This window comes from Anas platyrhynchos, chromosome 1 (genome assembly GCF_047663525.1).
Source record: "Anas platyrhynchos isolate ZD024472 breed Pekin duck chromosome 1, IASCAAS_PekinDuck_T2T, whole genome shotgun sequence".
Classification (NCBI taxonomy): Eukaryota; Metazoa; Chordata; class Aves; order Anseriformes; family Anatidae; genus Anas; species Anas platyrhynchos.
The window spans coordinates 70325202-70344855 of NC_092587.1; the positions used below are offsets into that span (position 1 = coordinate 70325202).

The 19654-nt window shown below is 39.8% G+C and overlaps 1 protein-coding gene across 13 annotated transcripts in view; it reads left to right on the plus strand.

Annotated features, from left to right (window-relative positions):
* Nucleotides 1-19654, plus strand: part of DUSP16 (dual specificity phosphatase 16) — a 68141-nt gene that overhangs the window by 4620 nt on the left and 43867 nt on the right. For 4 of the 13 annotated variants that reach the window (XM_038172458.2, XM_038172476.2, XM_027454791.3 and 1 more), the window contains exon 2: nt 9166-9287. The exons of 6 other annotated variants lie outside the window; for them this stretch is intronic. The gene's annotated coding sequence lies outside the window, so the exon portion shown is untranslated. Of the gene's footprint in view, nt 1-6423; nt 6483-9165; nt 9288-19654 lie in introns of all 13 variants that reach the window. 3 more of the 13 variants (XM_027454979.3, XM_038172505.2, XM_027454932.3) reach the window with 2 other exon arrangements.

A 19654-nucleotide genomic window follows, 5' to 3' on the forward strand; every position in this document is an offset into this window, starting at 1 on the left:
GTAGGCCATACCTAGCCAGTAGGAAGTTTCTCCTTGGCATATTCTTTGAGGTAATTTTGCCCTGTGTAGTACAAGTTCTCAGAAATTAAGATCAGTTCTTTGCACAGACCTCCTCAGACAAGTTTACGGTCACATTTTGTCTCAAGCTTCAGTTATGAACTTCTGTAAGACGTTCAGCAAATAAAGATGTACAAGTGAAGGTGTACAAAGATTCTTATTATTTGAGAATGAATGTAATCTTTTTCTTCTGTAAGATTTTTATACATGCTATTCAGAGTGATAGCCTGCTACATTAGTGTGGTTTTTTTTTTTCATAACTGTGTTCTGTTACAATTTTCTTCAGTAGAAATCTGTGATACAAGCTTTCTAATACTGGGACTAAAACAGGGTTTCCAATACTGAGACTTAAACAGTGTCATCTGTTTTCACTAGGCTTCATGCGATTTTGCTTTGCTATATTAATCTATGAAATGAGCCTGTTGTACTAGATGACAGATCTGTGTTTTATGCAAATGCCTTTTTTTTTCTTTTATTTTTTTCTATTTTATATCCTTGCCTGCTTGCGTTAATGCTTTTACATAACTAAAGTCATTGTGGGATGCAAAAAGATGGATCTGAGTGCGTAATGTAGCAACATTGGAATGAGAACTTTACGGAGAGCATAAATCGAGGAGGACAACAGAGACTAATTGTATGAAATTCCTTTTGTGCACATGTTCTTGAGTTTGAATAACTAGTATGTATTCAGCCTGTTGGATTAGAAGGCTTTGGCGCTGCATGTGTAGCATAGATGTTGCTCTCAAAATAGGAGAGTAATTCTCCCTCCCCCAACAGTATTCCAGATAAAATTGATGCGTTACTGTGTTGTGCTCCTACTGAATTCCTAGTAAAGCATGTTTGAAGGCAGAATAATCCATAATGTTAGGGCTATAAACACTACACTTTTAATAACCCAAGTGTTTTTGCTTCTTGATTGCTTATGTGAGTAAGAATCATTCACCCCAGACTTTAAAGACTCAAATGCCATGTCAGGACTTGGGTTTCTACCTGCAAGATCGTGCTTGCAGAATGACTTTCTTGATAGTGCATATTTCACTAGCCATATGTAGTCCTTTGAGCACGGAAGCCATCCATCTTTGAAACACCAGTTTCCAAATATATCCAAGAAGTTTGAACTATACTTCAGAGGGCCTTTCTCAAGCATGCCATCTTACCACTGAAACAAACCCTAATTTCAAAGGTGGATAAGCATCGAGAACATATTCCCCTTAAGAATGGGCATGGAATTATTTTCCAGTCACTGTATTAATACTATCTGGTGTAAGTATAGCACCTACCATCCATATGATTCCCACAAGTATTTCGTTACAGGTGAGAACCTGCTTTGGTGTTGGGATTTCATAGTTTCTTTCTTTAAAAATGTTGCTTGTGTATCAGCGTTTTCTCTTGCTTTCCAGCTCTGCTGTCCCTGGCAGTTTCATGGGAGGCTATTTAAACTCCAGAAAACTGTGAGGGAAGAGAACTGGAGGGGGACAGAGCAATCTGACAGAGTTTCTCTTCTAACCCCATTGTACACAGAAGTACCCTTCTAAAATAAGGCAATTTAGGTTGAGGCTTCTTACTAGTAAAACAAGGGGAGCAAGCAGAGTAAACTTGGTCTCAAGAAAGATTCATAAAGCTTTGCCAGTTTTTGAGCAACAAAGAAAAATATTCCAGCAAAAAATAGAGCATTAATCTTAGTACATCAGACTAATGTATTATTGGGTTCAAATAAGTCTGAAGGTTCACGCTAGATTGAATCCCAATTAGCAGATGACAAATGGTGTCTCCACTTTTAGTAGGGCTTCTTCTGCCTCTCACTGATGCCTGGGTGCAAGACATGTATGCTCCAAATTGAGGACTGGCTGTGCAAGAGTATCTCTTGCCAGAGCCTGTTCAGAGTTCTGCGCTGACGGTGAGTCTCTTCTCATCACATTGGGACAGAGTGCGTTCTTCCCTTTTGTCCCAAGCTAATCCTGCACTACTTCTATCTCTTAAAACCTCTCAAACTCTATATGATGAGTACTCTGAGGTGTTACTGGAGAGATGTAAACAACAATGACTGGTCTCTAGGTTCACAGTTCCCTGTCTCACTCAGACATGGCAGCTGAAGGCAAACAGGCAAAGTCTTTATGAGGGCTGGTAAATTCTGTGTTCTTCTAGATAGGGCATCCCCTGCCACCTCGTTTGTTTCTCTCTCTCTCTCTTTCTTGCATGTAACTTACTGTCTGAATATGTATGATTACATATATTTTTTCTGTTCTCTACTTGTCAGTGGAGTGGGGTCTCCTGTTCAGTGTAGCTGGTGAAAATCCACCACTTCTCATGGATGACACATTGTGAGCATGCTGTCAGCTTCCCAGTCCTCCATTCTGCTTGTTAGGTGATCCGTGTTTGGATATCATCCAGTTGACACAGCCTGTTTCCTCGCAGTAGCTTACTGAGCATGTTGGCTGTGATTTCCAGGTGGACCTATTTGAAGATGTCTGAAAAATCTGTTCATCCAGCCCAGACATGATTATGTGACTAGGCCATTTGTTGCCTATTTCCTCTCAGAGTATTGCTGAAAATTAACTCCTTCAAGCATAAAATAGATGAGAAAGAATAGTAATATGAGCAGCACATATGTCTCTGAGGCAGTAGTCAGGACAGCAAAAAAAGTGTTGAAATACTAACCCGCACCATTGCACATCTTGCCAAGATGTGCAAATTCTCTCTTCCCATGGAGAGACCCACCTTTTTCTGCCTGCCCTCCCCCTCACATTTATAGGCCTTGAATCTCTTTCTCTGACTGAGGTTTGTGTGACTTGCCAGCTCTCCTGCAGGTGTGACCTGTGCTGGAATGAGGAAGTGTGCAGTATCGTTTCCCCTTCTGCCTAATGTATGGTTAAACCTATAGAAAAATGTGGAGGAAGCTCAGGCATTCTGTTCCTCTGACAGTCTTCTACAAATACAAGCTATTAATGACCATTGCCTTTAATGGACAAAAACAGTACTGGCAATTCCTTTGTGCACTTTATTTAATGGCGTAAGGAGCAAGCACATTAGCTATTTTTATTCAAACAGCCAGACATAAGCCAGTATGGCAGAGCGACTATGAAATGTCTGCATAGCTACATGAGAATACATCTGCCCTTTAAAACTAAGTTGTTTTTTTTTTTCTTTTGGTTACAGTATTTTGAGAGGGTTCAACCAATGATCTTTCTTTGGTCTGATCTTTCTTACTGAGCCATGCCATAGATTTTCAAGATTTTGCATTAAAATAGGCAGAACATTCCTTTCAGTACTGACTTTGTCAACTGTTTCAGTCAATGATGAGGATTTACTGCTGTGGGAGAGGTGGGTGGGTGGCAAAACAGGAGCCGGTTCAGGTTAAAGGTTCAGTTCTTGTCCTTTCAGGAAGCTTCTGGACTATCTGTTCATACGTGCTGCTGAGTGACAGGCGCACAAAAAGATCTGAGTACAGGGACACTGTTAGCAAATGCTAATTTAAAGAGATGCAGTGTTTGGGGAATTTTAAAAAGCTGCCAGGTTCCTGCAATTTTTTAATTTATTTATTTCCCCCCTTTTCCTTGATGAGGCTATCTACTTTGGCAGTAAAATGTCTTTCACGGCTTGACAATCTAAAAAAAATTATTTTTCCATTGATAATTTGGGGGTGAGGGACTGAAGTAAGCAATTGTTTTTTTGGGGTGGGTACGTGTGCAACGAATGCTTATAACTGAGTATTGACATGTGTTATCTTCAGTTCAATTTCATACAGAAAAAAATCAAACTTCAAGTCTATGGTAGATGTTAGAGGTCTGGGGGGAGGAGGGGAGGGAAGAGAGAACAAAACAACAACAACAAAAAACAACAAACAAACCAAAAAACATTTTAATGTTATGCTTTCCCTGACTTGGAACCTGTCTGATACTGCAGTAAATACCTTGTAGTCACATATTTTTATGTATCTTTACTTAACTAAATTATAAAGCGTGCTTACAAAAATCTTATTATTATACCCACCAAAGTAAGGCATTTCTATTGAGTGTTTAATGTTTGGTCCAGCTGTGGTATTACTTTTCAATACAGCCAAACGTTATCCTTTGTCAGCTATTTATCACTTATTTACCTGTGTTTTCTGTTTATATTGGCAAAGCATGCAAGTGTAACTTCCTACTTCAGAGGTCTCTCCCTTTCAAATGTCAATTGTTACACATCAAAGCACAGCTGGAGGAGTCTACCTATTACTAGAAAAGAGTATTACTTTTTTTTGGGGGGGGTGGAGTTGGGACACTCATCAAATAGCTGCTTTGTAATATTAAGAAGGTAAAGTAATGAAATCAACCACATCTTTCAACTTCACCACCAGGAGTAAAATAGGCTGACTTATGTTTAACTCAAAATACAGTACTATCTTACTATCTTCTAATACATGTGGACAGAGCTGTGACCCTTCTGCTTTTACTCAAAATGTTGTTAAGTTGCATTAGTGGGAAAAATACTCAGGCTTATCACTTTCTGCAGCTGAAGCTTCAAACAGCATGTCCAGTTCCAAAATCTCTGTGCTATCAGCATCAAATTCTGTCACTGTGGAAATAGTAGAGAAGGGAAACATACAAAAGGAACAGGGAATAATGGAAAAGAGGTATCGATCCTCTTTTATCGATTCTGTGGGAAAAGGCACCCTATGCGCTAATAAGGAAAAAAAGGAAGAAAGTGGAGGCAACAGAGGTGACAACTATTAAAAAAAAAAAAAAAAAGAAGTTCTGCATTGGTTGTACATGACGATGAGCCTTTTAAAGCACAGGAAACACACTTGTAATATGACAACAGGATAGGGTCATTCCGCTTTTGCTAGTAATACTGAGCTTGTACTAGCAGATAACAAAAGAGTTATTTTCTCTGTGTATGAGGAAAAAACATTTGATAAAAGTCTAAGGATAAATTTTAGGAAATATAGGGAAAAGGGTAGCTTCCAGTGAGGTCATGATAGTAAACAGTATTTGTGCATCTAGAAAATAATTTCTAAAGATTTAAACAATAATGAGTTGTGCATTTTGCCTTCCTGAGTCTGTGTTTTGGTTTATAATTAGTGTCACTGCAGATACATGTTCCAATCTATATATGCTGGTTTAGAATGTGTGGTGGCTGCTGGGAGAGTAATATTGCATGGGTTTGCGTATTTCGTCTTTATCAGTAGGCATTTGTCAATATTTAAGAAAGAGTTGGTTTCAAAATGTTGCCCTACAGACCACATTTTCATGCTGGAAACTTGTATGGTTCAGAGTCATGGGCCTCAAATAGCAAGCTTCCAAATCCATGTAAAGACGTGTTTTTCAGTGCAACTGAGATGGGGAAAATGACTTGTCTATGCATTTCTGTTGTGAAACAGATTTCCGTTTCACAAAGAAACTAATAATAAAATAAAATAAAAATAATAAAAATTATGCTGTCAGTGAATTATAGTTGGATTTTGTGTTGTTTTATTTTTAATCAGATATGTATGTAGTTACTCTAGATGGAGAATAAGCTTTTAATAAAAGAAAAAAAGGTTGGCAAATCTTGTGTTCACTATGAGGATATGTCCAGCTCAAGAAGCTGATGTCCTCTAACTATGCTATAGGTACAAATGTACAAGCTTCCCCAGGCTCCTGTGATTTGTCTTCTAACATTTTTGGGTTCTGTTACATGCTTCCATTGGTGTGAATGCTTTGCAAGGACAACCAGTCAGTGCCACAAGGAGCTTTAATCTGAATACCCAAAGCAGAAGAACAGTAGTGTAAAGGCTGTTGACAGAGTGTCCTGCTGCAGCAGTGCTGGTAGAAAAGGTTCCCAAGTCCAGCTGCTTGTCACAGCCCCTCTGCCACTAGCTGCTGCCCTGAGCCTGCTGCTGGCGTAGTTTTGTGACTGTTCATACTTCATTTGAGATGAAGTCAGAGGATGGTCTTTTAAGTAGACCGTTTTGCTGTATAAGCTAGCCTCGTCAGGTTTTGCTTGAAGCAGACCAAAAATCTGTTGTGCTGTTTCATAGGCCCTTGATGGTCATTCACTTCTGTGACAGACCTTAAATTACATGCCCTTTGGATACGTAAGTCTTAGAAGTAAAATACTCTGTGGACTGTTCTCTCCTTTTCTCTGGACTCTTCCCAACTCCCTATTCCTCTTGTTGATCAGAAGAAGTAGGTTCAGTAGCAACAAAGGTGAAAAGAGAGAAAATTAGCCTGGATCCACTGAAACTAGTGGAGCTCTGTCCAGCTAGGGCATTGCAGCATATGTTTCTGTAGCAGGTAACAGCAGTCAGAGTTCTGTCAGTGAGGTGAATTGGCTTGGTGCTTTACTCTGCTCCAGCCAAAGAATTTCTTCTTGCTTCAGAGACCCTTCTCTTGCTCTTTTTTGCAGGCACTTGGCCTACAAGCCAGGTGGGCGTATCCTTGGAGTTGCTGTATCCCACAGTGCAGGTATGCCCATTGTGTCTTGTGGCAGTCTGAAGAAGATTATGGAAACTCAAAGAAATTCCTTTCCAAGCTTGTCTTTCTGCTGGGGCAGCCAGAAGTGTATTTGTGAGATGGATTTGTCTACTGGAAACTATAGCAGGAACCATCGTTTTAATGTAAAATCCTAACAGTGAGCGTTCATTTGCCACTGTGCATGCAGGTTGGCTTGGCTGGGCTGCTGGCATCTCACAGAGCCCTGTACTCCAGTGGAAGCTCTTCTTGTCTGTGACCTGGCAAATTTGGTGTTTGAGTTCTGTGAGGAAGCTCTTCCTTTAAAAACGGCAGGATGTATATGCATGCATGTTTGCTTTCTATACAAACACACACGCATATATGAGTCCATACACGTACAAACTGTGTGTCTGTCTATACAGACATGTACACAGATACATAACGGACATACACACTCTGTCCAGAGCAGTGTATGTTTTATAAAGCTTTCATTCAAAATGATTTTTTGATGTTTTATATAAAAGGACAAGCAATTAATTAGCAAGGGGAGAAAAACAGCCTTGCAGATAGGTCTTCTTGGACTGGTCATGTATAACGGAGCGAGAAGATCCAGATACGTGGTTGTCATGAAACACTGAGTATGTGGCTTCAGTGGTTGTAGCTATCTGAAGAAGGCAGACAAATTTTGCACATTCAGTAGCTTTTAGTGTATTTAATTGAATAGGTGTAGGCATGTGATTTCTGATCATTAATTGGGCTTAAGAAGAAAATTAAATGAAAGCCTAATCCCTTTCCCCTCTGAAAACGTGAAAGCATTTCGAGAGGCAGGAGACCTTTTCTCCATTAACACCAGCGACAGGACCCGCGGGAACGGGGTTAAGCTAAGGCAGGGGAAATTTAGGCTTGACATCAGGAGGGGGTTCTTCACAGAGAGAGTGGTTGCACACTGGAACAGGCTCCCCAGGGAAGTGGTCACTGCACCGAGCCTGACTGAATTTAAGAAGAGATTGGACTGTGCACTTAGTCACATGGTCTGAGCTTTTGGGTAGACCTGTGCGGTGTCAAGAGTTGGACTTGATGATCCTTAAGGGTCCCTTCCAACTCAGGATATTCTATGATTCTATGATTCTATATCATACTTATTCACTAAAATAAAAAATCTCTTTACTACTATTGAATGGACGGCTAATAATGCCTATTTTTGTTTTTACCGTGTCTAATTTTTTAATTTTTTATTGTTCTTATATTAATTTAAATGGTACTGGTGTCTTTGGAGTTGTCATATGGAATTCTAATTTTCCTTACTTGTCAATTGTACACCACTCCTCTCCAGGTGGTGTTTCTGTCTTCTTTTTAATCATAACACTATAATTTTTTTTTTTTGAGTGCTCTTTGTATTTACTTTAAGTAAGAGTGTGGTGATAACAGGATCATCATTATGGGGTCATGTCAAGATTGAAAAGGTTCTGCTGCCCAGAGCTCCTGTCACTGCGTGGCTGCTTGCATTTCCATTTTGCAGGGGTAAGCATGTGCTTGGCACCAGGCATCTGCATGGAAAGAGATGGTGCTGCAACAGATCACACGTAGGGCAGATTGGAACCCACAACATGCTAGTGACTTTTGTCCATCAGGGAAGACTTTTTTTTTCCCCTCTGACCATGTAGACAGTTTTGCATGTAGCAAATTTACATGGGTTTGTACAAACAAGCCAACTGAAATAGCCTTCCATTAACCCAGCTCTGCTGTTTAGCCAGGTCCACAGCTCTAGAATTAATTTACAAAGTGGTTAATTTCCTATAACTTTGTCCAGTATTGTTGCTGTCAACACAGACTTCAATTTGCCTTTTTTTTTTTTTTTAAATCTTTACAGATCCCCTGAGTTTCTTCCATCTTCTCATTGGTGGGGAATGGGTGTGCATGCGTATAGTTGTATTATATTTTTCTTATAATTCCGAATCTTTAGAACTTTTTCCTATAGACAACTATAATATGGACTTTCTAGTAAGTCTACGTAAGGTTCTTTTAAGCAATTGAGTTGATATGCTCCAAGCTGCATGGGTAAATTTAATGGTGGGTTTGAGTGGGGTATAGAAATGTGTCCTCCCCCATTTCCTGCTTATGTTCAATTACACCTATCATCAGGTTTTCCAAATGTTTTGTGTGACTACTTTTAAACCAGTTTTCCTAGTACTGAAGTTCCCTGTTTTTTTTTTTTTTTTTTTTTTTTTTAATTTAATATCACTTATAGCATGTTTTTACAAACACTTCATACCTCTCCTGAAATAGCTCACTTTAATGAGAATTACATATTTCTGTTATCTGCTTGGCCATTACATTCTTTAATTCCCTCATAAATCATGGGGACATGGTGACTTATTGTTGATTAATCATTTTTTTAATTCTCTCATTAGACTTGCCAGTTCTGACAGTAGATCAGCCTAGTCTATCTCAAATTTATCTTCTGCAAGCATCCCGTGTGGGAGAGACTCTTGCAAAGAAATCTGTTTTTCCCTTTTCAGTTATTATTATCTTGTGTTAGTATTAAATTTAATTGCAACCTTCAATTTTTGCACACTAGCTCTTATGATTTTTATTATTATTTTGATATGTTTTCCAATCTGATACTCTTTGCTCTCCAAAGGCATTTTTTTTCCTGTCTGCTGTCACTTACTCTGCTTTCTGTTTCTTTACCCAGGCTTGGATTCACATTTTTCTGGGATATACTCATTTGGCCTGTGTAACCTCACGAAAATGTTACCATTTAAGCATAATGACTCTTTTCTTCCCTGGCTTCCTGTTCCCTTTCCTTGTGAAGTGGTATGTATACCTTCTGTAACTTTTAGACTCAGATGGGAGCTAAACATGCAGTTTTTAATTTCCTCTCTTTTCCTGAATTGAGGATCTTGTGGACTGGCAGTGTTTTAATCCCCATTTCTGAAACTGAACAGCATGGTACTAGTTTTGACAGGATTCCTTCCATGAGTGTGGTGAACTCGGTTATATTATGGCCACTGCTGTTTAGTGGTGAGCTAACACAAATAATAAATCGGCTTTTTGACAGTACTAAAATCACTGCAGGGAAGAGCAGAGGGAAAGCTTGGTTTCTTATTTCCAGGTAAAGAAAAAACAAGGTACCAAAGGTGTCCCTTGCCATGTCCTGTCATGGTTTAAAGACTAAATTGAAATGTGGATTCTCTTTTGTCAAATCCAATTCCTCATGCATTTGGCGTGGTATTTCCCGTACTTCCATCTCTTAAACTGAATTGACTGGACTCTTCCCTCTTTTCCATAGTAACTGTGTGATTCCTGTTTGGTTTGTGAGAATTTCAAAAATTCTGATACTTTCCTGGATTAAAGGAGTCAAATTCTTAATGATTTCTTCCTCCTTCCTTTTGTTCCTCCCCTCCCGACAGCCACATACAGGCTTCTTGAAGTTGTTTTTTGTTTTTTTTTCTTGTCTTAGGAAAAGTTTCTTCCTCCTCATTCTTAATGGCATTCTTTATGGTTCCTCATATATAGAGTGCTTCAGCTGACCTCAAACATTTTGTAATGCCAGTGCCATTTTACCAGCTAAGCGAATAAAATAGTAATAGCATGCTTCCCACTTCTGTGTCAGCTGTCTTCCCTTCATCTGGGGCACGTAAGTCTCTAAATTCCTTCCTGATAGGTTTCCATTTTGAAAATACACTCTGTCTGGAATGATGTGGCATGTCTGCCAGCATAAAATTGGTATGAAACACTAAGCACAGGGAACTTGTTATCAAAATACTTTTTTTTTTTTTAAGGTCACTGTTGTGAAAAGGAATGATTAAGAAGTGTTACTCCAGAAGTAGAGAAAAAGCATTAGTGATTGCATCTTTCCTCTACAAAAAAAAAATCAGTGCTGTTCTGAGACCCAGTTACTCAAAAACAAGTTGTAATGAAAATATACTAAAATCCTAGGCTTTAGCTTGGTTATATCAAATACTTGGTAGGACTCCAAAGTGGTAAATAACTCAGTTATTTTCTTTATGGAGTACTAATCTTGTTTGCTTTGGCATCTAAATTCTAAGTCACAGCTTATTTTTACTTAATATACACTTTCTTTTAGAGTATCCCTTCTATGCAGTAATGGAGATATTTATTGCAGAATCCAGGAGGCCAGTCACAGACCAAGGATTCTGCTCTGTTTGGCCCCAGAGGCAGGAAAAAATGGTGTTCACCTGAGCAGTTCTGGTCAATGTAACAAGCACCAGTCATACTACTGCTGCCACAGTCCTCATTGTGACAAAGTAGTGGTTTTGAGGCCGTATTTTGAAGTAGTGTGAGATAGGTGGGTCCTCATGTTGTCTTGTACAGCCCAAGAAGAAAATAAAGACGTGTTCATCTGGTCAAAGGAGCTGGTTTGGAGAGTTACATTTGCTGTACGGTTCTAAGTAGGTGCGAATGGTATAGTCAAAGCCAAAGGAGACGCCACTGTGCTACTAGTCTATGCTAGCATCATGTGCCTGTGCAAGTGTTTTTCATCTGTTTATGTTATTAAAATTCTCCTAATGCTCACCGAAAAAAATAGTCTGGATGCATTGCTAGCTTTGATGTAGAAGTCTGAGGAGAAATCTGTCGTGAAGATGAAGTAAGTTGATGGCAAAGGGGAGCCTCTCAGCTGTAGCTGGATTTTTGAGTTCCATCAGGAGGGTACTCTTCAATCACTTTTGTTAACAGCAAGAATTTATTTTTGTTGACGGCTGCCAACAATTGGCATGCACAAGATGACATCTTCAAAGTAAGTCTTAAACAAACAAAACCACCATTCTTCTGTAACTTCTGATGTTAATTCCTGTCTTTCTACTTTTTCCCTTGAGACTGTTACAAGCTGTGGCCGTTTCCTTAATGTATGATTAGGTTTGGTGTGTAGGTTTAAACAGATCTAGATTTTGAGACAGCAGTCTAAGATGTGATGGGCTTTACTCTGAGGTGTCAAAATAATGGGATTACATATGGTGGTTCCTGACAGTCCCCAAGACATAGTTCATGTAAACTTTTTTTCTGCTCCAGCAAGACAAATTCCTTTGGTTAGTGTTGCTTCGGTATTTTTAATGTACTTACTGAAATACGGTATGTGTGTATTAAACAGCAGTTAGGTTTCAGAGCTTTCAAGTTTTTTTTTTGTTTTTGTTTTTTGTTTTTGTTTTTTTTTTTTAGGAAAACCAGAGCTGCAACAAAATTAAAAAGTTTTCTGCTACAATATTCAGACCTGTCATTGCCTTTGAAAGTCCCATCAGTTGCTACCATGTAATAGTAACCCTTAACTGAGTCCTTTGTGTAGGATTCATTTGTCTCTTAGTGTGGCCATCAACCTCAAAGGATTTAGCTGTGTTTATAGTTTTGTAAGGGACTAAGTAACCTACCTCTGGATTCAAAAACAAAACCAAAATTGATTGATTGATGATACAAACAAGGTAACAAAATGACCAGAACTTCAGGAGGCTTAACCTCTTGTTCTTTATGGTTTAGTTGAAACCTGTGAAGCATAAAAGGTGGCTTGGAGTTGCTCTCCTCCATCATAATTATTCAACTTCCAGGTTTTCTTCTTTGTTGTGAGACAATTGGAAGATGTCTATCTATGTAAACCTGATAGAAGCATTCCCCTCAGGCTCTTTACATGGTGCTGCTCTCTTCCTAAAGCTCTCAGTGCTTCTGCTTGAGTAGCACTACACACCGTTCCTGCTTGGGTCACCAGTAGTCTGCAGCTGGATTTTGCAAGTCGGTCTGTGTCAGAAGCTATTGATAATCTAATTCCAGGGTTCAGACATGGAACTTGCTCTTTAGAGAAGCTTTCTCATGGATAAATCTGAATGCATTTAAATGTCTGAGAAGAGGAAGGGGTGAGAGGGAATACCATGTAAATTGCCTGTAGCCTTGCTGGATAGATAAACAGCTTGTGGCAGGCCCCAGGCGGATTTGATCATGCCTTAAAAACACTTGAAGAAGGTACCCATATTTAGATTTTTAGTTAATCTGGCCCTTTGTGATCATTTACCCCTAAAAAGAAATGTAAATGGATTTTAAGCTTAGTATTGGTTATTCACCAAAAAAGTTTTGGATATGGCTATGGCTTTGTCAAAATAGCAATGTGCTAAAAGGTGCTTACCTAGACTGGTGGTAGTGGTCTGTCTGGAAGGCAATGCTTTAAGCCATGGCTGTTATATATAGTAGTGGGTTCAAAATGCAGTGAAGAAGAGGGTGGTTCTGTTGCATGTGATGACATGATAGGATTCTGTGGTGATGACAGCACGAGTTTTTTTTTCAGATGTTCTTCCTGTAGCTTGTGAGCTTTGTCTACTCACTCCTTTTGGAAGAAAGTCATTATGTGCCTGTGAGTAGCTAATGCAGAAAAGGATCGTGCTTTTCTGTGGTTACAAGCTCAAGTGCTGGTAGTAACGGCGCTGCCCACTTGCAGGCAGGAAGACAACCAGAAGTTCCAGGTATAGCTATACCTCTTATGCTGCTGGATGGAGTGGGGCAGTTTCTTTTTTGCACTTGTGAGGGGCTGAAGTTCAGCAAGAGAAATCTTTTCCCCTTCTATTTTCCTGGATCCAGTGTACTTGAAGCTCTCACTAAGCTTCCTAAGAATACGTTTGTTAATTGTAATTGTCTGTGTAGTATAGTTTGACAGGATTAACAAAGCATGGAGAGCACTTCCTGCTGTTAGCTTTAAAGTTTTTCTTTTAATGACAAAGTTCCTTGGATTTGGCACAGTCTGTCAGCTGCAGCCTTCTGAAGTACAAATAGTGATGACCTGGCATGCAGCGCAGCGCTGTTAAGAGGATATTTGGGCCAAGGACTCATAGCCTAGCTCTTACCTTTTTGCATAAGATTTTCTTTAATGGGAATGTGGAGCAGATGGGATCTTGGTTAAATAACTACTCCCTGATGGAGTGAGTACCGCCCCAAGGAACGCAGTGATGTAACCTGTGTCCCTGCTGCGCTGCATAGAAATGAGGAAGGTGCATGCAGGGCTTGCACAAGCAGTCTTCATGCTGTTGCTTTCTAATTCCAGGGCACTCAACTCTGCAAACTCTCTGGAAGGAGTTCTTAATCTGAGGTTTTACATAATTTGTACCAGTAGAGCAGTAATCCTCTATGGGGACAGGTCCTCCTTTCCCATGCAAGTAGTGAGCTTGGCATGGTTAAAGCCAAAGTTACATCAACTCTTGGGGACAACTGTAAGTTTTGTGTTTTAACATCTAGTAGTCAGGTTCGTCTTTTTGGGGAAATAGTGTCCTTCTCTTCTCTTTCAGTCATTCTAGCATATTCTCACTCAACTCTGAATACAGACCACCCCTGCTGTCTGCAGCAACTTCTGTGTGCTGGTGGTAAGATTATTCTCCATTCCTTATTCCTATTCTGCATGTTTGAGCAGAAAGAATAACACAAGCTTAAGAGATCATCTGCTTTCGTTGGTGTTTGGTACTGACATTGCATACAGCAGCAATTGCAGAACAAATCATTCTGGATATGGCAGTGCAGCTTGAGATGCTCAGCCTAGTCCATCTGCCCTAGACTGGGGAGTGCTGTGGAGACAGTGGTTGGCTCAGGTTTGGAAAACTCTGTAGCTGTGCCAAGGGGTAAGCCTGTGCAAATAGACTCTCCTTTCTATGAAGGCTAGCTTGAACACTAAATTGCTGGTTTTGTTCAGAGCTAGCTCAGGAGTCTTGGATTTAGACATCTCTTCTATGCATGACAGATTATATGTCCTTGCACTGAAGCATCTTGCCCAATGCATGTAGAATATCAGGAGAATTTAGCTGCCAAACACATTTAAAAACAATAATACCTGCATCTTTTGGCTTTTTGACCAAAATTCAGGCATATGGCCATAAGCATACAAAAAGGCATACCATTGATGACTAGGCTCCTTGCAAAACCTGAAGGCTGTTCTCAGGAAGGTATATGTAGTTATGCTTTCAACTAAGTGCCAGAAAACTGGGCAAAACTATGCTTGAAAGCTGGTGGTGAGAACATGATTAAGAAGAATGTTTTAGTCCTGGTTAAGCATTGTAGCTACAGGAAGACCGGATGCATTTTCTTTCAGATCTGTCAGAGGACTTTTGTTTGTTTGTTTGTTTCTCTTTTGCCTGTTGCATGGATGATTTGATTTCAGAAGTGTGTGCCTAAGCATCTAGCTTGAGCCTTGTGTGGTGGCTGCAGAGGAAGAAGCTTGAAGGGGGGACGGGAGGAGTGCTTCTCCTTCCTTTCTTTCCTGAGAAAGCAAGCAAGCAGTGACCTCTGGCTTTGTGGTTGTTTTAAACTCTTTTCCTGCACATTTTGACCTGTGCTATAATCATATCAGTAATTTAAAATGGAGGTTATTTTTTTTTCCTGGAAGAGATTTCTCACCTAAGTCTGCATATCTGAAACAATTTTGGCATTCATTAGTAGGAATTAATATCATTGTAGGTGGCAAGCTATCTAGCTAATGTTTATTCACAGTCCAAATAGAATGAAAAAGCAAACAAAAGCAGGCAACAAACACATGAACTCTACCTATTGCTGTCATAACTATACAAAAGCAATTGTGTCTATTCTCACCTATCATCGTTGTCACAGGTATCTTTACATCAAATCTTAGAAGTGAAGGAAAAGAAATTTGGTTTTATTTGTAGGTTGAAATGGTCAGAGCTTTTTAGGTAACCTGAAAACCCATTTTTAAGGAAACCGCCTTCTTTCATGTGAGCGTCTCTGTGTTGAGGTGTGTGTGCTGGTTTTGTTTTGTTTCCAAAATGCAAACTTTTTTTCGGACAGGGGCTGTAAGAGTTTTGTACAGAGAGTGAATTTTGTTGTTGTTTAAATGGATTGGTTTGGGGAAGATGTGTTTGCATTCCTAAAACTTTGCCCTGCTTGAAGTTTGAAATTAGAACTGTGAATGTAAAGGTAAATCCAGGTCAAGTTTTGTTAATGATAAACTATTGGATTAACTCAGAGAAAAGTTTGTTTAGGAGGGGGACTGAGATAATATGGTTAGACCCTGTATAGTAGAGGGGCAGATAAGTTATCAAATAGCAAAGGATTAGTAAGAGTCAAGATGTGGGAAATGCTTTCTATGTATCTGGTATTTTTTTGATGACTCCATGATTTTCTTGTTTTGGTGTTAATGCCATGGATTCAGAGTCAGGGTGGTAGTGTTCTTTCTTTGACGATCTTTTCTGTTTCTTTTTGTCTTTTATCTAATATTTTCAGTGCTGTTGCTTCAGCCAGAATGTTTCCATAAGGAATGTGATTCATTGGGTAATTTATGACATACTTTGGGATGTGCTTTGGACTTCTTGTTTTCCTGTTTGGGAAGAGGGACAGGCTGGATGAGGAGATGTTTTGGCAGACTAGGCTTCTGTTCCTGTGTCACAACTTGGTTCCGTTTCACGTCCATGTGTGAGAGGAAGGACTTGTGCATTCTGGAGTTTGTTCCCTCCCTCTCCTCTCTCTCCATATTAACTGGTCTCAGAAAAGATGTTCTCTCTCCTTGTGAGACCTGCCTTTCCTGTATCCTTGGGCAGTTGCAGATACAACAGCAATAGCAGGGATCAGCTGGATGCCCTTCATGTGAACCAAGTCCAGGCGTTTTCTTTCATAGAATAACTGGAATTTAATGTGATGCTGGCAATGACCATGAGATAATGCTCCTTTTCCTGATTGAGTAGGATAATTTCCTAAACATGTTAAAGGAATTCTTATGACAGCATTGTTCCATGAAAACATGTGTAGTATAGGTTTGAACATCCTGACATGATAATTTACTTAATTTTAGTTTGTTTGGATGTTTGTTTGGTTTTAAATCTCTATGTTGGGAAACGCAGCATCATGAAGAAGAGTGGGAGAGTCTGGGCTAATACTATGTCTGTGATGGTGTAGCCCCAAGAGAAATTCAACTCTTACTTTTGCTTCAGCTGAGTGTTTGCAAGGGATAGTTCCTGTGATTGGCTGTTGTAGTGGGAAACAAGTAGATTAGCTGCAGTTAGGATGTATGTAAAGTATACATAATTACTGATGGCTATAAAATGAGTGAAACTGTGGGAATTATAATGAGCTGATAATGAGCTTGCAGGTGATGATTTTCAAATGAGCATCATTTTTTTTTATTTTTATTTTTAACCTACAGTGGTATTTTCAGTGGCTTTCACCTACTTCCACCTAAGGATTTTTTGTGCCTTCTAGTTAGAAAGCAACTACACAAGAGTCTGATCAGGCCCTTCGGAGAGGATGGTGGGGTGAGGTAGAGTGGCACCTCAGAGTGGTAACCCTAACCCTAACCCTGCCCCATTGGACCTCCCAGGTGAGAATTCTTCTCCAACAGCTGCAGGTCTGTCCACCCACCATGTGTCCCCCCTTGGCTGTGCTGCCTGCTGTGGCACCCTCCCATCCAGAGGAGAGGGATGGAAGGGACTAATAGCTGCTTTTAAAACATCTCTTTTATCTTTTTCAGCTTAATTTTGCCATTCAATCAAAATAAGTAGCAATGCTGGTTTGAACAGCTGCTTGACTTGGGTTTAGTTAAAGATGTTTGCAAAAGGTTAATGCTGGGTCCTAGGCTTATTTGAAGTTTTGTAGCTGGATAAACTTAAAATATTCCTGTGCCTTGTAAGCTATCTTTGCTAACATGCTTAAAAACTCTGTGGCAAGTTTTGTGTCAGAAATAATAATGAAAATAAAAATTCTTCTAACATTCAAAGTTGTACAGACATATTAGATTCTCTGTGTGAGTGTGCTTGTTTTTTTGAGGATAGTTTCATAGGAAGCATTTCTGTAGTAAGCCCTAATTCAGTGGGATGCCTTGCATCCTCAAGAGTTAATCAAATTTAGGTAGAATACAGGGACATTTAAAGCTTCTTTAGGTCAAGTAAGGATGGAGAAAGATAGGTTGAATTAGTTCAAAGCACCTGTTTTCCAGACCTTTTAACAAGCAGTTCTGTTTTGGATGTTCACCTCGCCTAATAAAGGTGAGGTCTAGAATGGTAGCCTGGATATGCATGTTCTTAAACTTCAGTAATTTTTTTTAATATATTTTTTTTTAAGAAAAACAACCCCCCACGCAAAACAAAACTGTGCAGTATTTGACGGGAAGCCAGTGTTACTCCCTTGAAACTGGAGTGGCATGCCTGAGTCAGTGAAGTATGAGCTCAGAATCTGGCAGAAGCCTTTTGCACAAAGGAAGGCTGAAAGAGTCTCTCAGGAAGCCTGTATACTGCTAAATGTGGCATGTTTGAACATGAGACTGACATCATTGTGAGTTCATAGTAGTGAAAGAACAAAGTATCAGCCACAAATTAGACTGACCTAATTTTTAAGTCACTTCTAAAAGCTTAATAGCACAGTATGTTGCTTGTTCGGGCTGTTTATTTCTATCCCGACCTCTTGCTACTTAATTAAACTACAAGTTAACCCTCTGAAATGTTGAAGGAGTTGTTCAGGAAGGTGTGTGTATTTGAGGGGTGCTGCAGACTTCCTTCCTTGGCTGTTTTTCCACCCTGACCTAAACCTTTAAATAAAGGAAGTGATTAAGGACCACCCATCATACACCTTTATCCTTCAGGATCAGTTTCCTGGAGGTAAAAAATTAGGATTGCATACCAAACCCTAACTTACGCATATGGGCTGCTCACATACATGCAAGTTTCTTTGTGTAACTGGAAATCTGTCTGAAAGTTGTCAGACCACTTGCCAACAGTATCAATGGGAATATATTTATAATTAGTAAGTTGTTATAAAACTGAGCAATATTTTTTATTGATGAAGCCATGATCATTAAAAAATAAAGGGATGTGGCATTTCTTCCCAGTGTTCATTAGGCTCCACATGCACTGAAATTTATCCATCTTGTTGATATATTACTTCAGTTATTGCAGAAGTATATTGAGCCCTCCTAGCTTGGGATTACTTTGGCAAAAGTCAGTTCCTTTCTGGTTATTATTGAAAGGACTGTGTAAAAACAGAGCACCTCTAGAAGTTGTGAAGAAATATAAAATCTTGTTTGTAGGTTTTTACAAAACTGTACATAGATGTAAGCCTAGTTCAAGCAGTATAATACATGTAGATTAGTAACTTAAGTGACTAGTTTTTGTTTCTCTCTGCTTTTCAAAATCCTTTCAGAATCCAAGCAAGGTTGCTACAAAACATTTCTTTCTGACACTGGTCTTTTACAAAGACCTGTATCAGATGATAACAGTGGAATTTAATCCCACTGTTTGGTACTGAAAGTTTGTTTTTCAAAATTTAAAATCCCTGTTCCCTTTTAATTCTTGCAACCTGAATATAATGGTGGTCACATTTTGTCAGATATTCCTAAGGGGGATTACTATGCTTTGTGGTTGTGTCACTCTTCTTCCTCTATTGAAATGGCAGTGTTTTTAATGATGTAAGAGGCAGAGCTGGGGAATGGAAGTCACCCTCCGCTTTCTCCTTCTGCTGAAAGGAAGGTTCTATATGGTTTCTTTTTTCAGTCATGTAGTTACCACAGGAGAAGTGTGGCTTTGGCACCACTGCAGGTGCTGTACGACATGACTCAAATACCAAGAAACGCTTAGGATCCTTTGGCAAAGAGGTGCCAGAGCACAGTGTGTGCAGCATGGCTCAGTGAGCTGCTGTAACTTATGTGCTTGTTCCTGAGCTGAGGCCATGCTGTTATCATCTCATCAATTAAGAGAAAATTTGAAAACAGTTGTAATAAGCAGGCCAGAACAATTACCTTTGTGGGTAGAAATTACGCAGGGATGCAACACGCAAAATGCAACACTCATGTGAACCATCAAGAACATTACACCACAGCGCTCAGGTTGGTCCCCCCTCCTCTGGATCTCAGAGTTTATGTATTTTCTGGGCCTCAGCTGCAGGTTGGTGGTTACTCTGTCAGAGCCCTCACCCCTCAGCATGGGATGCCTCCTTGCAGGGCTGCTGCCACTGCCAGGTGTCTGGGGAGGCCTCACAGCTTGTCCCGCTAGGCCGTGCTTGCTGGGAGCTGGCGCCACACGCCGTGTGCATCTTCCTTTCCTTCTCCACCCCCACCTCCAGGCGGGCAGGCTGGTCCATGTTTGTGGGCTGTTTTCTGCCAGCCATTCTGTTTCCTTGCCATGTCAGTGTCATTCGGGGAGAAACCCTTAAGCCTAACTGCTTTGCTGATTAGTACTGAGCTTACGTACACGTTTAGGTGTTTA